The 22,313-nt window shown below is 39.6% G+C and overlaps 1 protein-coding gene across 3 annotated transcripts in view; it reads left to right on the top strand.

Moving 5' to 3' along the window:
- The first annotated feature begins 631 nt into the window (after positions 1–631).
- Positions 632–22,313, top strand: part of LOC130910879 (solute carrier organic anion transporter family member 4A1-like) — a 48,154-nt gene continuing 26,472 nt past the window's right edge. For 2 of the 3 annotated variants that reach the window (XM_057828534.1, XM_057828499.1), the window contains exon 1: positions 632–796. The gene's annotated coding sequence lies outside the window, so the exon portion shown is untranslated. Of the gene's footprint in view, positions 797–19,174; positions 22,286–22,313 lie in introns of those variants that run through there. The other variant, XM_057828508.1, reaches the window with a different exon arrangement.

The raw sequence follows: 22,313 nt of genomic DNA, 5'->3' as shown, positions 1-22,313 counted from the left end.
ATGTATGCATGCTAGTTGTTTAGCTATAGCAATAGCTAACAACAGGCCGACTTAGGGCGTAAAGTTACTGAAATTTGCGTAAACAAACGAAATTAACTTACCGGAGTGGAAGTGCATAGAGCAAACTCAGTGTGTAACTGGAGAATCAAACGTTATGCCCTTCCTTCTGATCGAGGCCACCCATGCCATTCTTCGACGTTTGGTAAGTTCAGATATGAGCTTTCCCTCGCCTTTTCTCCATGTAGGGATCCGGAAGAAACTCAATGGTGTTCCGTCGAGCTGTACATTCTCCTTTCTATTCGATCGGTTGTTGCAATTCTTTACCGCACAATAATTTCCAACCATTTTTAAAGAGCGACCTGTGTTGAAATGCCTCATTGCTTATGTTTCTCGCTTCCACAATGGCGATAGCGGCGGAAACCTCGCGAGTGCCACGTCATACGCTCGAGCCTAATTGAGCTGCTTTATTATTGTTATCAGTCATTATTATACATTTTTTGTCATATTATGTAACATGATAATGTATTAAAACATTATAATATTAATGTTATTTTATTATTTTTAAACAATTTGTTTTCAAACATAACCACAACGACTGCGCACGTAGTACCGATGGTGTCACCGTGTCACTAACCCCCCCTCGCCATATTTACTTTCACAACGAGGCAACGTGCTTATCAGAGACTTCCTGCATGGCTGCGGCTGTCGGCATGCAGCACTCTATCACTGTCATTATTCTCTCAGGAAAGCAAACGTTGTGAGAGGAGGACGAGTGTATATGGAGGTTCTTTTCAAGGTAAGCTCCATGCGTTTTAAGGGGGGGGGGGTTCCAGCGGATGCTCCTGACTGCAAGGTGCATATCCGCGCTAAACATGCCACAAGCATACAACCTGCACCTTGGTTGCGTCAACAACGAACACGAGGTATAGACTTTCTGTAATCTATTATGTGAAAGAAACGTTATTTTCATAACAATAAAATGAATAAATAAACCACACACATCGAAAAAATAATACATTTAGCCTTATTGTTTCACGTGAGGCACCCTAATACCTCAATAAGGCAGTGATATGTATAATTCTGATATTTTCCACGTCGATATCGTAAATCCTTACTACCGCGTTTCTAATGCGTGGTTTGATTCCTTTGTCAACGCATGGCCGCAGATGGCCAGGGTGGTTCCCGCCTTGTGCCGGTGTGTATATGTGTGTGTGTGTGTGTGTGTGTGTGTGTGTGTGTGTGTGTGTGTGTGTGTGTGTGTGTGGTGGTGGTGGTGGGGTTTAGGGTGCACCTTGCACAGCTAAATTTGCATACAATATCTTTAGATAGACAGACAGACAGACTGCTCTATAGCAGTTTTCTCAACCTTTTCTGAGTCAAGGCACATTTTTACATTGGGAAAAATCTTGCGGCACACCACAAACTAAAAATTCTCTAAAATGACTTTCTGTGCAGTATATTTAATTATAATATAATTTTAAAATATTTATATACTTATTCAGTTTGATATTTGATGATGGACATTATTCAGTTTGATATTTGATGATGAACATAATGGAGTAGGTTTTGTCTCATCCCCGGTTAAAGTAAAGTCGAGCTTTGAGCACCTTGAAAGGTGGAAAAGCGCTATACAAGTATAACACCATTACCAAAACAGCTTTCACTGTATTGCCCTGCTTTTGAGCTCTCCGTCTTTGCGTTTTTTTTTTTTTTTTAACCATGACTCTTACTAGGATAGCGTGACCATATTTTGATTTCCAAAAAAGAAGACTTTCGGCCCGGCCTCGAGATACTTGAATTTTACTCGAAGTTCACTCAAAGATGCCTGTATCACTTTAATATATTTAAAATTTGCTTCCTCAGTCTGGATATAAAAATTCACTTTTATTGAAAAAAAAAAAAAAAAATTTAATAATGAGAAAAATCAATACACTCAATACACTCACAGTAGGCTATGTGCCAACAAAACATTTTTATAAATTACTATCGCGACAATTGTCGTTGACAAATTGTTATTCCCACTCAATTGTTACTCTCATTTAGTGTTCTAGATTGCACGCAAACAATTTGCCTGGTACACCAGACACACCGCTGTTCCAGCTATTGAGTCTGGCCACCATTCAGCGGATACAATTTTCCAAGGCGGAGCAAGCAACAGCAAACAGACAGCGGAGTGGACCAATCAGCGACGGGCAGACGTGACGTTAGTAAAATGACGAGGGCAGGACGAGGGACTTGCGTGCGGAAGTAAACATACGAAGAGAGTGGAGTTTATTCACCATGGCTAGCGCGAGACAGACTGTTGTCAATGACTCATATCGATGTGTTTTTGGTAATTTAAAACTGTTTTTACCGTGGATTGGAACATATTCTCGGCTCTCCCGTTCACCATCTGTGTTGTTGTGGAGACGACTTTCGACGCGCAAGAGTGACGTTGCTCGTTAAGAACACGTCACGCAAATAAACAAATCTGATTTGTCGATTGATTTTGTACCTGCTCGAGAGGCTGTTAATGGGCTGGTTCCCAGACTTTTCTCTCAGTGTTTGAAAAATACAGGAGAACAGTCTGGCCTTGCCAGGCAAGCAAACAATAACCGAAATAAACTGACAAATTATTCAAAGGAAAAGCGCTATATAAGTAAAACACCATAGCCATAACCAATGTTTCCAAATGCAGCAGTTCAAAACTACATTTCCCATAATGCCTAGCGCGGCTTAGCTCACTGATAGCTACCCCTTTAGTGAGTACCGGGAGCCGAGGCAAAATCAAACTTTGCTATAAAAGTTTAGAATCATCGGCAGCGCAACGATGCGACACCGGACGGGATTTTACAGATCACGCCAGTACAAAGTTCAGACAGAAGTCAACAGTTGCCATTATATACGAATTTATCATAAAAAACATAACAACTGTGCAGGCGCTCTGGAAACAGGCAGCAGTACCGTAGTATTGCGTGCGAAGTGTCAATTTTAACAGAGGCTGATTGTGAAGAAATACTCCTCCATGTCAATTTTGAATTTCCTTTTATTAACATAGATGACGGAACCCTGAGGCATAAGAAATACAGCTACTTAGAATATGATACTAACATTCAACAAAATACAAGACTAATACAATATACTGCATCTCTGTGTACACATATAACCCAATATACAACAGAAGACACATGATCAACATTAACAGGAGGTAAACTTACAGAAAGGTGTATGGAGCCATGTCTCTTAGAACTACTCCTTATTGTAGTCTGTAACTGCCGTGAAACTGTGAAAAATCATAAAAACCGGACATTTCATGAATTTATAAAACCCAGCCTGATGCTATGGAGAGGATGTGAAACGAGGACTTGTCCTGGCAAACAAAGACGTTTGGTCACCCTATACCTGGGCCATCATCTTGGTCAAAATCTTGTCCACAGCTCAGTTTGGATTTCGAAGTTGTCCTTTTATAAACTTATCCATGACTGCCACCACAACTTCCGTCAGTGTTACAAAGAAGGTTCTCGGTCGCGTGCGGGCGAGTGAGGTAACTGCTCGTCTTGCGTTCAAGAATTGCTCGGAATTATAGCCATCAGCCACCTTGCTGTCCGTGACACTGTGGACCCCAGCACATCTACTGTACATCATTTAGTTAGACTCATCAAGTGTCGATATACACGAAAGTATCCTTTCCATTTTATCCATATGTGACGACTGTCAATCTTCCCCCTGCGTTTTATTCCAACACATTATCGTGGACAGCAAGGTGGCTGATGGCTAGAAATCCGAGCAGTTTTTGAATGCAAAATGAGCACTTACTCGGTTGCCGGCACGTGACTGGGAACCATCCATCTACTCCTTCCTTCCTACTGCAAGTCCGCCTTACGACGTCCGCGTGCTGTTAACAAGGCTGAGTGTCCTTCAAAATACAGTGAGGGGCCTCCCTAATAATGTTATACTGTAAATTACAGTGGTACCTCGACATTCGATCGCTTCGGCACGCGATCTTTTCGACATCTGACGTAAAATTTGACTCGCCATTTGTTTTCACATCCGACGAAATGCTCAAAATACGACAATTCATGATAGCGTCGCAATTTCATTGTTTTCCTGCTAGAAGGACGTACGGTGGAATTTCATGTGAGAGAAATCAACATGGGTTCCAAGAATTTTAAAGCGGGTGGTGAAAAAAGAAAAAAAGGTGAGGCTTACCATTGAAATGAAGATGGAAATGATAGAAATATATGAGCATGGTGTGCCCGTCCGTGAACTGCTTGAAAATACAGCAGTAGATCTCGACGGTCCTCCTCCGACCTGTGTTCATCAGTCTTCCTAAGTTAAGGTGACAAATATTATCGTGGTAACATCACCAAACAATCGCCAGCTTCGTCAGGTTTTTAATCATTTATTTCAGAACTTGTGCAACACAACATGCCTACTGTCTGGCGCAGCCGAACAAAGTGAAAGTAAAAAATCCTCTCTCACACTGGCATGTCAGCCACAAGGTGCGTTCAGGTAAACCACGCAAAACTTACCGATTCGTTACATTATTACTGGTGTTATTATTACTATTATTATATTAGTATTCCGATTTTTATTCATAATTTATGTATTTGTTTTGCTCTATGTAATTGATATTTGCAATTGTACCAGCAGTATTAGTTATGGATTTAGTGTAGGTTTTCGAGCTGTGGAACGAATTAATGGAATTATAATTTATTGTTATGGGAAAATCCTGCTCGACATACGACCATTTCCACTTAGAAACAAGGTCCTGGAACGAATTATCTTCGTATGTAGAGGTGCCAGGTACTGTATATATATTTTTTGAAAAGCGATATTGGATAATTTCTTGCAGCACACCTGATGATTTCCCAAGGCACACTAGTGTGCGGCGGCACACCGGTTGAAAAATACTGCTCTGTAGTACATGGAATTGGTACTGTAATGGTTTAAATGTTAAATGTACCCATCCCTAGAGTAACATCAGATTGAATACCTGTGAACAGCCCAAATTAATGGGTTCTTCGACACTGCTTTACTTTCCGCTGTATGTGCAGTTTGAAAAGGCCTTTGACACTAGCAATGTTCCCTCTAATTTTTCATGTGTCTGAGCAGACACATAAGCCCCCTGAGCACACCGTAGACCACCGTGAGCAACATCAGATGTGTACGCTGTGGTCACACACCAGTATCACGCCTGTTCAAAACCTTGGATCATAGCAAGTGAAATGTCTTATTAGAAGAATGAAATTGCAGAAGCAATTTTCATTAGTTTACTTTTAATCTAATTGATTTGGCCCACCTAAAATGAACAAAACAAAAATCTTGTTGTTCATGAGATGTGTACTATGTTATACGTGAGAGTCCTGCTTTAGCCTGGGTAAGGTCCAGTTGTGTCATGGGTGAGTTAATAAATAAAACATAATCAACAACCACAAATGGGAGTATATCAAACTCCCATATTAAAACTGTTCAGACAACTAGGACACTGTAGATTCCTATTCTCCATGTCTAAGCAGCTGTAGAGGACAGGTTAAAAAAATACAAAAACACAGAAAAAATCTCACTCAGTTTTACCGCTTGTTCTCCCAATTTGCCTATACTCCGACAGCCATTCCATCTTAAAAGAATCACATTTCTTTTTTACTGTTGCTTGATAAGTGTAGTATCATGGCCCGTTCCATTTACCATTATGAGGGGTAGCATTTGCGTCTCTTAACTCCGCTGTACTGTTATTAGCTAGCTAATTTGCATGGCGCGAATGGGCAGGGCTTATATGCGCAACCCCGGTGCCCAACCACACTATGATTGGCTGCGTAGCGCAAGTGACGTGAACTGTATCATATTATTGGCTAGCTGCTCATTCGTGCTTGCAAAAATTGACAACAGAATGTTGCTTCAGTAAATCAGCTCTAGGCATGTGCCGGTATGAGATTCTGACGGTATGATAACCTTAATCAAAGATATCACGGTTTCACGTTATCACAGTATTGCTATTACAGCTCTAAAATGTTTTGAGATTTCTGGTTTACAAAAAAAGATCTTTTTTCCATTGAACAAGATATTTTATCTTTTTTTCAGAACAGCATATTAGCAAATTGGAATATAAGTATAATGTTAAGTTAAATAAATAGAAAATAAAAATTAAATTAAATATTTTAAATAAGATTAAATTAGCATGCTAATTAGCCACATTATCTGCCTGTAAGTTTACCTTAAAGTATGTTTTACCACTGCTAGACACAATATACACGCTGGAGTCAACTCTCGTAGCTACTGGGAAACATTCATGACAGTGTCAACTAGAGGTGGGAATCTTGGGGCAACTAACGATTCGATTTCAATTACAATGCAATGGCTCAGATTCGATTATAAATCGATTATTGACGTACTCATCCCCCCCATGTTTCAGTATCAAGTTTACAGTTCAATACAGTAAATAAAATACTTAAGTCCCCATTCTGTAACAACAGCTTTAAACTACATTCTATTTATTTAATGTTGTGAATCAACCGTTTAAGTTCCATAATTCCATAATTTCCCTTTTAAAACTAATTCATCATTGAAAGATAGATTCAAGTCAAGATCTTGCCGATTTAGGAGTATTATAGATAAAAAGTTAATGAGGTTCGCTACAAGAGAGCCTTCCAGAGAAGTCTACTGCTTTAAGATGGCGGCTGTTTACTAATGCCGGCAAGTCTGTCATTTAGCATCTAGTGCTCTATAAATGTTGTAACGCCACCGTAGTCTGTCATTTTGCATCTAGTTCTACATATGTGTGATATCTACTGTAGCCGTATGTGGCCGTATGTTTGTAGCAACTAGCAACTGGGAATTGTTTGTAGCAGTTGTCGGCCGCAGCCAAGTATTATTGTTTTTTTATCTAGCGGCATGAGTTGAACATGATATTTACTCTTGGTCCGTTCCTCATTGCGTCCTGAAGACTGCGCTGACTGTGTTTTAATTCCGCTTTACCTGGTATGATTCAATAATCGGAATTTGGATGTTTGTGAATCGTTCTCAAATCTTCCACGGCCGAATCGCGAATAATCTAAGAATCGGAAATTTCTCACGCCTCTATTGTTTACTAACCTTTAATTTTGTATAAATGCGAACTCTTAGTGGAGATGTTGCCTTCTCTGGTAGCCACCCCCTGTAAACATGTTTTTCATGTCAGTTGGCCCACGTAAGCCACAGCTGTCCTTAACTTTCCTTTATCCGAAGTATTCCCATACCAGCGACTTCTTTTTCTTCGATAGGGGAAAAAGTTTAGGTGTTTCATGTCCTCCAGCCAACGTTCAGCACAGCTGACTCACTCACACTGAGCAACGACTGGCTCACTCACACTGAGCAACGACTGGAGCGGGAGTGGTGAGCCCTGCATTTTTGGGCCATAAAAATAGCTAATAACGGTATGACGGAATATTTTTGTGGTTTGAAACCTTGACGTTTGCATACTGCGGTATACCTTGAAACTGGTAACCGGCACACGCCTAATCAGCACAGGAGTCTAGCTCACTTTTTACTCTTTATTTTTCTCTGTACCCACACAGGTCATGCAAATCACAACTATATACAATCGTGGTGTATTAACCCACCAATGGGAGCGTCACGCTGCTCTATCCGACGTACCAATAAGAGTGTCGCGCTGACACATCACTGCGGCGCTGACAGTAGTCCTAGTGATACTATAATAGGTTTCTGTAGGATTTTATTTTCTGCATAGAGTTTATGTGCAAGCAGTGCGCGATTTTGCACGCGTGTAGCTTAGAGGGAATATTGGACACAAGCTCTCAGTTTTGTTTTGAGTAATGCTCACAATTTCTATAACATCTGAGAGTGCAATTTGTCTAACTAAAAAAGATACAAATTGTGTTTTTGTTTTGTTTTGGTGGGCTAGAATGGATAACTGGCATTTCCATTCTTTTCAATGGGAGAAAGGTGATTTGAGTTACAATGTTTTGCATTACAAGCGTGGTCAGTAAACGAATTTAACTCCAATTTTGATGAGAATGACAAAGAAACATCTGAGGGAAGTATGGAAATGAATTTGTGGTCATTAGTACTGTTAGTACAACTGCACAAAGTTTTTGTCTTATTTCTGCATCAACCAGCAAGATACCAACTGAAAACATACTGTACAATATTACTTTTGTTTTAAAGACAGGCCGTTTAATAATTTGTTCAGTTGCTGTGGCAATAATCACAGTGCAGAACTAATGCAGTTTAATTTGAATGAGATTGTGTGACCCAGTTCACAGAAGAAACAGATGAGGCCAAAGCAGGAAAACAGATTGCACAGGGATTTATGCGCAAAAGTGTAAACTGACACTAACCTCTTTTACAATGCCTGTTGTTATTCAATACAAACAACACTGACATGGAAAGGATTAGCAAAGCACAGTATCTCGTCTACCTTCCAAGATATTGCTGTATGCATAAGCGTATACAGTGGGGAGAACAAGTATTTGATACACTGCCGATTTTGCTGGTTTTCCCACTTGCAAAGCATGTAGAGGTTTGTAATTTGTATCATAAGTTCTCTTCAACTGTGAGGGACGGAATCTAATACAAATAAACTATTTTTAAATAATAAATTTGCATTTAATTGCATGAAATAAGTATTTGATACATCACAAAAATCGAACTTAATATTTGGTACAGAAACCTTTGTTTGCTATTACAGATACCAAACGTTTCCTGTAGTCCTTGACAAGGTTTGCACACACTGCAGCACGGAGCCACTCTTTAGTTGCCTTGGCTGTGTGCTTTGGGTCGCTGTCATGCTGGAAGACCCAGCCACCACCCATCTTCAGGGCTCTCACTGAAGGAAGGAGGTTGTCAGCCAAGATCTGGCGATACATAGCCCCATCCATCCTCCCCTCAATACGGTGCAGTCGTCCTGTACCATTGGCAGAGAAGCAGCCCCAAAAAATGATGTTTCCTCCTCCATGTTTCACGGTTGGGATGGTGTTCTTGGGGTTGTACTCATCCTTCTTTTTCCTCCAAACACGACGAGCCAAGTTTAGACCAAAAAGTTTTGGTCTCATCTGACCACATGACCTTCTCCCATTGCTCCTCTGGATCATCCAGATGGTCAGTGGCAAACTTCAGACGTGTCTGGACATGCATTGGCTTCAGCAGCGGGACCTTGCGTGCGCTTTAGGATTTTAATCCATGACGGCGTAATGTGTTTCTGATGGTTTTCTTCGAGACTGTGGTTCCAGCTCTCTTCAGGTCATTGACCAGGTCCTGTTGTGTAGTTCTGGGCTGATCCCTCACCTTCCTCATGATCAGTGATGCCCCACGAGGTGAGATCTTGCATGGAGCCCCAGAACGAGGCAGATTGACTGTCAACTTGAACTTCTTCCATTTTCTAATAATCGCTCCAACAGTTGTTACCTTCTCACCAAGCTGCTTGCTTATTTTCCTGTAGCCCATCCCAGCCTTGTGCAGGTCTATTATTTTATCCCTGATGTCCTTACACAGCTCTTTGGTCTTGGCCATTGTGGAGAAGTTGGAGTTTGTTTGTTTGAGCATGGTAACAGGTGTCTTTTATACAGGTAACAAGTTCAATCAGGTGCAGTTACTTCCGGTAATGAGTGGAGAACAGGAGGGGTTCTTAAAAAAGAACTAAGAGCCAAAATATTTACTAGTTGGTAATGTATCAAATACTTATTTCATGCAGTTAAATACAAATTTATTATTTAAAAATTATACAGTGTGATTTTCTGGATTTTTGTATTATATTCCGTCCCTCACAGTTGAAGAGAACTTATGATACAAATTACAGACATGGCTTGCAAGTGGGAAAACCAGCAAAATCGGCAGTGTATCAAATACTTGTGTCCCCCCCCCCCCTTGTATAAGAGAATAGCATAGGCTATGTGTAAAATGGAACACTACAAAGATATTGATGTATTAATTAGAGGTGGGAATCTTTCGATTACGATTCAGAGGCTACAATTCGATTACGAATCAGAAATTGCGCACACCTCTAGTATTAATGTCAAAGTCACTCCCAATTTCTTATATTGACAAGTAATTTATGAGTTGACTGTTTAACATTCACGCACAAAAGCAGTAAGATTATTTTCAATTTAATGGCAAAGGTGTAATTAGTCCTATCACAAATTTTTAGGTCTGCAGCTATTGATTATTCAAGTAAAGTAGTTCAAACAATCGAGTAATCGGATTACAAACATTTAATGCCTTGCAGAATAAAATTTAGGAGATGTAAAACAGCAGAAACAAGCGTATATACTTCCAATAATATTTATTTTGGCTTGCTAATATTGCACTTTCAAAAGAACATTAAATGCGAATTCAAAATAAAATTCCTGAGTGTTTCTTCAAACTATGCAGAATTGCACTTTCATTTCACAAGAGCAATAAATGCCGTTAAAATTAAATTAAAATACCTACGTTTAGCCTCAAAGTTGGGCTGCAACTAACGATTATTTTTCTAATCGATTAATCTGATTATTAATTAACAGTAACTGATTAATCGGATAAATGTCACTTTTTTCAATTACATTCACAATTTAACTTGGAAGTTGTTTTAGACATGTTTTAAGTAACAATGAAGACAAAATGTATGACTATTTCCTTAAAAAATATTTTATTACTGCTTCCTGACTTAACTAATCTACAGCAATTTAAAATACATAAAACGTATTAAAGTTTTTAATAAAGGTTTTGCGATTTCACAGGACACAAATCAGACAAAAGTCATGTTCATTCAAATTAAAAAAAGTGCTGCTGATTGACATTTTTTTTTTCGTGTGGGCAAAGCGCTGATATATAAAATGTGTCAATAATTCATTTATTTTCTTCACACAAGAAAAATAACAAAATTGAAAAAGGAGGAGGCAGACTGTAATGAAAGTTTTTTTTTTTTTTTTTTTTTTTTTTTTTTTTTTAATCAAACAGTTGTTCGCGAATATAATCCAAATCCAATTTCAAAGCACACTCTTGGATGACAATTTACAGTTTGATTTTGTGTTGAAAGGCAATCTTGGCTGTTATATGAATGGGTTTATGTGTGTGGTTTCTTTATTAAAAGGAAGGAGACAACTTGACTATTGAACAGTAACTCAAGTGCTAATATGCTTCTCCAGACCACAATACAAACGGACACTTAAGTCACTATTTTAGCATAACTGCTAACTAGTTTAAAGGGATCCTCGGACTTAGTCTTGTAAACTCTAATAAGCCACAATTGTTCTCTTTTACCAAAATATGTTATTAAAAAACACATATATTATTGCCATTGATTTAAAAATCTATAATATTTAGTACATGTTTTGAACTACACAGGGCGCCATGTTTTACGCACGCAGTGCACGCTGGGGGTGATGACGCGGTTGGCCTTGACTGGGAGAAAAGCTGTCCTAGCTAGCAAGCGAAGCTAGTATGACGACTGGCATGATTTTGCCACATTCTGCTGCTGGTCAGATTGTTTTGTTACAGAGATTTGGGATGAGTTCCCACCGTCATACCTGCATCCAATTCCAGCTCATCAGCAGTGTCCTAATACCGATCCTAGGTGGTTTGTATTGACTTGCTGCCATTTGATAGTTTGTATATCCCTTTGTCGTTAGTTGCCTCATTGCTTTGTTTTTTTCATTTGTCTGCCTCTCACCGCGGTTTACCCTCGGGGTTTTGTGTTTTTTTTTAATTCATCCCAACCTACTGTCATGGACCCTTTTTGTGTCTCCCTTTTGGCGATCGCGTGTTTTATTTGTGTGTTTAAAATGTGTGTTATGTAGCCCAGTGATGTCACCGCTCAAAGTGCATTGTGTCGTCAACAACAATTGCGAGCTATTAGTTAAACAAATTTTCCAAATTTGATAAAAACGAAAACATTTAGAGGGGTTTGAATATCGAATTACCGTATTATAAATCATCCTAAAATGTATCTTTTATGAACTACAAGTCTTTCTGTCCGTGGTTCCCTTTAACATTCCGTACTAAGTATTAATGTCCCATCAACAAAGAATACAAACAATACAATTGGCCTGACAGACGCACACTGGATCTAACAACGCAAAAGAAAATCTAACTCTTGACACTTAATAATAATATTGATTCAGCAACCCTACAACAACAGCTGCAGCAGCAGTTGCAGCAGTGAAATCTCTCTCTCTTGCGCTAATCACTGGAGTATGCGCGTAGCCTCACATTACTCAAAAACAAGGACCCAAACAATCAAAATCGATTATCAAATTAGTTGGTAACTAATTTATTAATCCATTTTTATCGATTAGACGGTGTAACAAGTGTTGAAAAAAATAATAAATGAGGATCTAAGTACAACAAAGAACAATTGACTAACTTGCAAGGGAATTTCCGCTAGCTTAAATGCTATTTTTTTTCAACAATGTTCTTAACAAATCATTCAAACACATATTGCCACAAAAAAAAAACGCTAAATATACCTCTAAACTATATGACGAATGCATAAACAATCCTATTAGACAAATTAAGACACAAGGAGATGACACATTAAACTAAAAATTACAACCTCATGTTGGCCTTAACAGGGAAGCAGTTTGATTCAGCCGTTAGACGAATTATGTCATATTCACTGTTCCAACTAGAGGGCAGTGTACCCAACCAAATAAATAAAACTAAATGCAAACCCTTTCAAAACAAACCATGAAAACACCACTGAAATTAAACGAATCCTCGTAGCAGCAAAATTTGATTCGAAGCTTTTTTCTAGTCAAATTACTGGAGTTAATCGATTAATCGTTGCAGCAAGACAGATGTTCATCCCTTATCTAACATTGGAACATTCTTCTTTTTATTACCGTATTTTTTGGACACAAGTCGCACCTGAGTATAAGTCGCACCAGCCATAAAATGCCCAACGAAGAGAAAAAAAACATATATAAGTCGCACCGGAGTATAAGTCGCATTTTGGGGGACATTTATTTGATAAAATCCAACACATAGAACAGATCTGTCATCTTGAAAGGCAATTTAATATAAAAATACAATAGAGAACAACATGCTGAATAAGTGTACAGTGCATGAACAACGAAATGCGAATATACTGTCCTCACTAGGACGCTACGGCTCGGTCCTGGCTATACAGCAAGATAAACTCCCAAATGATGATGCTTGACGTCCGTATAATTTGCGGAATCAATTTCGTCCTCGATACCAAACAGGTTCGCATAAACGTAAATAAATGACAATTTGGTGCTGTTACACAATGACACAAAAGGTTAGCATGCGTTCGCTAGCATTAGCACATCGTTCAAACAACCACACAACTGGCTTTAAGTGTCCGATTGCAGGTGGAAAACACACAACAACAACAGAAAAGAGGATACACACAGGCGTTGCCTCTGTAGAGGATATTTTACAAGCATAAACAATGAACGTAGGTTCGCAGCTTGTTTCTCTCTCGCTAACTCGCCCACTCGCTCAAGCTGCGTAGCTGTCTGTCTTCTTCTGGCGTCTTCACGTAAACAAGTGCGAGTGCGCCCTCATGTGGGTGTGAAAGCGCCACAAACTAAAAGCATGCATTTCAATATAAAAAAGTCAATCATACAATTAAACACACATTGCCAAAGGCAGAACACGAATGTGGCCATAGCTATTAAGTTATTCAGATAACTATAGCATAAAGAACATGCTAACAAGTTTACCAAACCATCAGTGTCACTCCAGAACACCAAAATAACATGTGAAATGATATCATAATGTGTTAATAATTTCACACGTAAGTCGCTCCTGAGTATAAGTCGCACCCCCAGCCAAACTATGAAAAAAACTGCGACTTATAGTCTGAAAAATACGGTACTGGTTTTAAAGGTAGGTAAGTGTTGCCAGTAGTTTCGAAAAAAAACCAAACAAACAGAATGATTATCTCTTGTGATTCTATAAAGCCCTAAACTGATTTGAGCTCAGAGTATGATTGTGTAACATCTGACTAGTAATCAAATGTGCATGGCGGGTCAGAAAGGATTAATTGTTACTGGGCAGCTTTTCCATCTTGAGTGGGAAAATCTGTTTTCTCTTGTTGTTGGTAGATTAGTGAATTTCTAAATAGATTGCCTTCATGCCTTTAATATTGTTTCTCAGTGAGTCAGGGCCTATCCAAGGTGCTCCAGATACTGGCCTGAGCATGCTGGTGAAATGGATCCTAACTCAGGCGTCAGCATTCTCTTTTGAAGGTTACCAGGATGAAAATTTCACTAATATTCTGTGTGCTTTGGTGACGGAGTAAATTTTGTCAGTGGTCTGGTTGGGACCATAATCAAGTGTCAAGTAGCCAACAGTAAAATAGCAATCAATGTTTCTGGGTACAAAATGATACAAAATCACCCTACAATAGACCAGAATTGTCATTAAGTCGAAAGTCACGCTCTTGTACTTACTCAACTGCTTATATATGTTCACTGACGTTAAACTGCCATCTACGGGTGACTTCTCACCAGTCTAGGGCTCCAGACCAGAGGTTGCGCTAGACTTTTTCGTTGTCTGTCATTTTGACTGACAGGGTCATAAAAATCCGGTCATAATCTATTTTTACCCGTCACTTAAATTTTTAAAATGATGATAATGACATTGTGGTGACCCTTTGTTTGGCATAATTCACCTTCCGTACTTGTGTGTCCATTTGGCCGAGCGCGTTACCGGCTACGACAGTCACGTGACAGAGACACTTAAGAGCCGCGCGCGGTCCCCTCACTATCCACTCGCTCTCGCTATATGATTGGCCGAAGAGTTGAAATGCTCTCCCGTGAAACGCTTGTTTAAAAATGTTCCCGTTGTTACTTCTTGCGTTCGCTTATAAGTGCCCATTTAAAAAGGAAAAGCGATGGATAATACTACACACAGAGCGTATTATTAACAAATGTTAAAGTTGTATAATCATATAGCGAGAATAAGGAACGTCACTGACAAGCGCAGGCCCCCGCGATTCGATAGTGAGGGGAATAGGATAGTGCGCCTACAGCTAACAAGACTCTTAACATTGCATACCGCTTCAACATATTCAATAGTATTTAGTTTTCATTCATTTTAAATTAATATTCTGTCCGAACAAGCTTAACAGAAAATCCACACCGTGCCATCACACATCAAGCAGATGAATATGTAACTTTTTCTCCGCAGTGACAAAAACAGCTGACTGTGGCCCCAGTATGTAGGTAGCCTACCATATCTGGCATATGGAGCAATGAAATTAACAGTTCACCTGCTGTGGCCTGAACGTCGTCTCACACTTTCCTCCTGGTGCGCATGGACTTGAATTGCGTCCCCGCTTGTGCAGTCCCTGTTTTTTCACCTCTTTTATCAACACCATCGTCGTTTTGGGGCTTTTTGAAGAAACTTCGGACACTCAGTTGCCTTGACATTTTACAGAGTAAGGCCAACGACGTCATGCATCAAGAGAGACAATAGCTAATTAATATGCTCACTCGCCACCCTGTGGTCTGGGGTGTGAATTGCAACCGGTCAAAATGACGGATGGACTTCAGTTTTTTCCGTCACCGTTTTAAAAAATCGGTCAACGACGGAAAATATTCGGTTAACGCGACCCCTGCTCCAGACTAACATTTTTTAATAGGAGCACAGTGGCCTTTAATTTAAAATTTCTATTAATTAAAATTTGCCTTATGTAGTTGTCACGGTAAATTGAGCAGATTTACCTCAATAATGATAAATGACAATAAATTCGCCCAAATGGACTTATATAATTTGAAAATCTGAATGAATGAATGAATCAAACATAAATTAACCATTTCTCATTTCTTTACCAACTTTCAATTTAGCATATTTAACAATTGTGCATTCAGTGTAAACGTTAACTATAGACCCTACCCACGTGACGTCACAACTCCTTCCTCCTGACTGGTGCCGCCCAATTGTCCGTCAACACATCATGTTTACCTGTTACGGCTACGTACATTCCTCCTATTTACGAGGTGTTTTTCTGCTCGTTAACATTAATAATCAAAATGGTGAAGGCGTGTGTGGCGGTCGGTTGCAATAACAGAAAAGATAGACGGAAAAGACGGAGAGACGAAGTTCTACCGGATTCCGACAGACCCGGAGAGAAGAGAGCGAGATGGGCTGCTGCAATTCGACGACAAAACTGGGCTCCAAACGATTACCACAGATTATGTAGTAGTCATTTTATATCTGGTAAGATGCATTTAATATATATTTAGAGGGTTTTGGGCTGACAACCACAATTAAGATCATTGCTAGGCTAATCGCCGACAACATACACGTATGTATGTAGTGAGAGTGCTATCGCTAAACCATATAAACATTAAAAGCCCTAACTCCATTGACAAACGACATGAAATACATTAGACTTGACAGTGGATGTTAGCAATAACAAAAGATTTTGAATTGAAAATTTCGTAACTCACCTTTCCAAGCACAAGATAGATTCCTGCCGAATTTTCGTGGACGAGGACCTGTTTCACCCAACCAGCAACGAAGTATTTATAAGCCTCCAAGCTCATAAAGTTTTTCAAACTTTCGTGAGAATAGGCTGATTTTGTGTGGACAAGATAGTTGTACATATCAGGCTAGCTAGCAGATGTCAGGCAAATACGGCGGAGACAGCGGGTCGAAAAACATCGATTTAGGCATCAAATATGGATCTGGCGAATGGATAAACTGAAGCTTTTCCACATAACGCCTTTTATGCAACGCATCAAGTGAGTTTACGGCATCCGAAAGCACCGGGTCTTCCATGAAATGCATTATAAATTGCTCGATCAATTGAGACCATTGATAATACAGACACAAAATGACGGACAAGGGGGCGGAACCATACAGCGAGCACGTGATTTTGTGACGTCGGTGGGTAGGGTCTATAGAAAAATCTCTTGCAAACAATAAACATTCAAGTGTAAATATTTAAATAGGCTTGTATGACTAATAAGGGTGTAACAGTACATGTAATAGTATTGAACCATTTCGGTACGTGGTGCTTGGTTCGGAACGGACACGTACCGAACGAGTTTCTGACATAATGTAACCCTTACTTTTCGAGGCTGTGAGTCGATCGTGTTACAGTTTCTTTGTGTAGATTATATTTACTCAGTCTACTATAATGAGGACCAACACGGTAGGACAGTATAACCCAGAAACGTCAACGGCGCGACAACGTGGCCGCCGTGAGAACGCAGTAAAACGCGGGCGTTAGAGTCAATCAGCCAATGACCACTAGTCAAAGTGTGGCCGCGTGTTAGATGCGTCCCAGAAGCGACTCAACGCGACGCACGCGAAAAGAACGGCAGAGTTTATTATTTGACGCGAGACGCGGCCCTCCTGCGTCAATACGACTACTGGTAGCTAAGATCGGGCCGGAAGTCACTCGTGTAAAAATACGGTGGATCCGGTCGATTTTCAAACTAATATGCAATTGTAACCTACTTTTTGAGTCCATCAGATCTCTTGAGTGGTAGATCGGGGCACAGTTGACTTTTCTTTGTTGATTTACTGCTGTCTTCTCTGCTATAATAATAACCAACACGGCCCCGTGTTCAATACAAACCCCTCCTACCACAACAAAACAAGTAGGAACTAATATTCACATAGGAACTAAAGTTATACAACATAAAATATACAATATAAATGAATACTACATCACATTTGTAAAATATAAACAATAATAGCCCATTTAAATAAAATACATTGAAATGAGCTAAAACACCTATAATTAAATAATAAGAATAATACACATATCATGCTTACACAATTAAATTTATTAATTTCTGTGTGGCGCTTTAACTTGAGAAAAGCCACCAATAAAGCTTTTGAAAACCGTTCATAAGAAAAAAAAATGTTTCATTGAGGCATTTCATTTGTAAAATGCATGTTAAAATCTTTTTCATTGGGATTGCTTTTCTCTTTAGCACAGGACTTCTTTTTTCTTTCTTTCAGAAAGAAAGCTGACCAATATGCGGGGTCTGAAAGGCAAATTGTTGTTGGATTATCTTTAAATACCCGCTTTTTACCCACTTTTTGAGCAGAATTCTAGCTTTGTATAGGCTACTGTTGAAAGCACAAACGTGTGTAATAAACAACTAGCACATTTATATTTTGCATTTTGTTTTCTTACTGAACCGTGACCTCAAAACCGAGGTACGTACCTAACCGAGATTTTTGTGTACCATCACACCCCATTGACTAACGATGTACAATATTGTAACTATTGTAATGGCAAATGTACAAAAATGTCATTGCAACATAAATGACTTACAGCAAGCGGGGATTGAACAGTGCACTTCAGTGGACCGAGTATCAGACAACTTATTGTTAATCGCTGCTGTGACATGACGCATGTGTTTACTTCTAGTTCCTACTGCGAAAAACTAGCCTGTTAAACATTTCCGGTTTGATTTTTTTTTAAAGCATTTTCTAAAATGCACGCACACACACACCCACACATTAAGCCATAGTGCTCTAACTCTTATGCCAATGAAACATTTAACATTTTATGATGGCAGTCATGACACAGAATGAAGCAAACACATACAGAAAAATGGCCGTGGCCATTAAACGGTCATATTGTAGGCTACACTCTTGGATTGTACTTTATGCTGAATGCTGAGCTGATCCGTTGTAAACTGTACCATTAGACCTGTCGCGATAAAATTTTAGTGTGCGATAATTATTCTCATAAATTATTGCGATATGCGATATTATTGCCCCCCCCCCAATTTTTTAAAAACTAATTTACAATAACACAGTGAGAATACATTATATATTAATAGATGAAGTACACCCATTTAAACGCGATAAATATTGACTCAATTCAAAAATACTTTTTAAGAAATCACTAAAAACAATAGACCATGCCTCTTAAGTAAAAAACAACAATATTGATACCGCACAAAAACACAGAATAAATAAAATGTGTTTTAAAAAAAAAAATTGCAATTAATGAAATGAAATGAAATGAAAATGAAATGAAAACTTTTCCCATCATAGCCTCTGCAGCGGTGTTCCATAGGGATGCAACGATACAGTTAAGTCACAGTTCGGTACGATTTTTGATACGAGGGACACGATTTTCGATCCGATTCAATACATTTAATGCTCTGTAAAAAAAAAAAAAAAAAATTGTTTCGGGTTTTTTTTTTTTTTTTTGCTAACGAGCAAAAATTAAATTAGCATCATATAAACATGCATTTTAGTGCATAATATTTATGTGCTTTCTTCATACTGATCTGAAAAAAGTTTGTATAAAAGTGCTAAGAACAATCTTTACTGTTTGTAAAGTGAGGCAGGGCACACTGTAGACTGCTACAGCTCTCTTTGCAGCTAGGTTTACTACATGAGCAAGACATCCTATTTGTGGTCCGAATCCATCTGTGTCACGTACTGAACTAACAATATTTGCAACATTATCTATAGTCACTGGTATGGATTGATTTGGCCTTCTTAACTTCCATTCAGTCATGACAGTTTAGAATTCATCTATATAGTATATGGACTACGTGTCCCATAATCACTCTGGGCTCACGTAGCCAATGGCATGGAACGTAGCACATCTAGTTTGCCATTTCATGATATCTAGTGTGTGGGCGCATTAAAAAAGATAGCAAGCACCGCTGAAGTCACGTCTGCTCATTACTACACAACATCAGACTTTCATAAACAGGACGAGTTTGAAGCACAGCGCTCTTAATTTGACACACGTCAACAACACCGGCGCGCCGTAGATGGTCCACAGTCACTCCCGAGCACTGACGCGGTCGGCATACGTTGAACAATAGGATATAATGGGAACGATTGGCTCCGGCGCTAGTTTTTGCCAGACCTGGAAGGAAGATGCATTTTGCGCAGTTGGTAACGAACTTTTAACAGCATGTCAGCCGCACGCGCGCACGCACGTGCACGCAAGGCGATAAATCGCAGCGGGAAAATTACCGCCTTCATTTTAATTTATCGCGCGATAAATTGAATTATTGCATATTGCGACAGGCTTATGTACCATCATAAAAAATTATCAGAGAACTCATACAGACACAGATACAAAATAATGTGAGATACATGCAGTCCGTACGTAACGGGTGTACGCGGATCAGTTGTGTGCGGTGCATAGAAACCTCCCTCCCGATGCCTTCAAGCGGGCTGCTCGAGCTGGCCTGCTCGCCTGCCGTACTGGACACGCTGTGTGGCGCGTTGCGAGTCCTGACCTGGACGAGGGGGCTGGGCGGCTCCATGCAGATGGTTACGCGTGCCCAAAGCACTGCTTCCGCATGAACTCATTGAGTTAAGCCGCTGTCGGTGGTGATGGAGACTTCACGTCCCACGCAGAGAGCATTTCTTTCCGGGCCTGAGCAATCATTTCACCCGTGTATTTGTCCAAGAAACAGGATGTATCCAGCACCCCTCCCACTTGTTTATGAAGTGGACCGTCGAGCTGATGTCGGGCTCCATGGTTTGTCGTCCTTCTCGAAATAAAAATACAACCTACGTCGAGTTCTTTCTAGGACCAAACACCACACTATGAGCGTCGACTAATGCTATACTCAAAATGCCTGTGGCCTGGTTCTGGTAGCCGTTTCAGTATTAAATACTCAATCACATTCACTTGTACCTTTAGCGTACCGGCTGATCGCAACATGCTTCTGTTTGTTTGATTTTCTGATAACCACGTGACACGTAAGCACACTGGCTGCTTTCTTAAAGGGGAATGAGCATAGCTGAACAACACATAGTCAAAGCGGGCTGAATTTTTTCCCCCCCGTTTCATTAAAAAAAACGAATTTACCGACATGGTCAAAATTACGTCGGTCATCGAGAACGATCTCGTTAAGGGAAAATTTTCGGTAAACCGCCCGGCTCTAAGATGCAAGCAGAAGATTCTGGGTCACACACTGTAAATTGACATGCAAAGTTTTCCTCTTAATTTTCACTGTTTAACTGATAAATATTTTTCTCATAAATACATAAAACTACAAACTAAGCCTGTCGCGATATTCAATAGGTCAATTTATCGCAGGGTAAAAAAAAATGAAGTCTGTAATTTTCCCAGCTGTGATTTGCGTGCATGCAAACATTTGTGCGTGCGTGTTGCGTGTGCTGCGTGCATTGGGGACACGTGCGTGTTGATTGCATATGATACTCACAGACGTTTATTGGTAATCGACACACCATAGAATTAAAATTCAGACATACAAAAAATAAGGCGGCACGATGGCTGAGTGGTTAGCATGTCTGCCTCACAGTTCTGAGATCAAGGGTTCAATCCCGGGCTTCGGCCTTCCTGTGTGGAGTTTGCATGTTCTCCCCGTGCCTGCGTGGGTTTCCTCCGGGAACTCCGGTTTCCTCCCACATCCCAAAAACATGCATGGTAGGCTGATTGAACACTCTAAATTGTCCGTAGGTATGATTGTGTGCGTGAATGGTTGTATGTCTCCTTGTGCCCTGTGATTGGCTGGCAACCAGTTCAGGGTGTCCCCTGCCGACTGCCCATAGTTAACTGGAATGGGCTCCAGCACCTCCGCGACCCTCGTGAGGAAAAAAAGCGGCATGGAAAATGAATGAATGAACATACAAAATAAGAAAACACATCTGTATTAAACATCGGAAGCATTGTTTGACGGTCTTATGACACCGCTGTAAAATAAAGTCTTACCCAAATAAATCAACAAATAAGCCGCACTGGACTATAAGCCGCAGAATTCAAAATGAGGGAGTCCGAAAATTACGTTAATTAAAATATGGTTGATACTTAACACAAATTTGGCAAAATGTATATTTGAATGAGTAAGTGTGCTGCTACCCTCTTGGCCAGGTCTCTCTTGAAAAGGAGATCTTTGATCTCTTTGAATTAACTTGATTAGATGAATTCTAAATGAAAAATATTTTTAAAAGTGCACAAGAAATTCCAGCCAAAGAAATATTAATTTGAGAAAAATTCATTTAATTACAGTTTGCATTTGCTATTGTAATTTATTACTGTTAGGAATAAACTTTTCCTCTCACTGTAGACAGTACAGTAAATATTTGCAATAAATGTACCAATAGTGTTTATGTACGTGCCCCCAGCACTTTGACTTTTCACCACCATTTGAGTACCGCATGATAGGTACCCCTTTGACAAACCTAAAATGACCATCTCAAAGCATCAAAGACCCTTTATATTCACTCCTCAAACCTTATGTACGCCATGGCTGAAATAAAAATCATAAAGCAGTAAAAAAAAAAAAAAAAAAAAAAAAAAAAGCTTAGGAGAGAATAAAAGTGTTATACTGGACATCATTTTCTTGATTCAACAGAGCTGCAAAAAGGATCCAGATCAGATCACAAATTGGTAATTACGTGGAGATAATGGAATTTGT

Source organism: Corythoichthys intestinalis, chromosome 2, assembly GCF_030265065.1.
Source record: "Corythoichthys intestinalis isolate RoL2023-P3 chromosome 2, ASM3026506v1, whole genome shotgun sequence".
Taxonomy (NCBI): domain Eukaryota; kingdom Metazoa; phylum Chordata; class Actinopteri; order Syngnathiformes; family Syngnathidae; genus Corythoichthys; species Corythoichthys intestinalis.
This window is presented reverse-complemented; position numbering and strand designations above follow the sequence as displayed.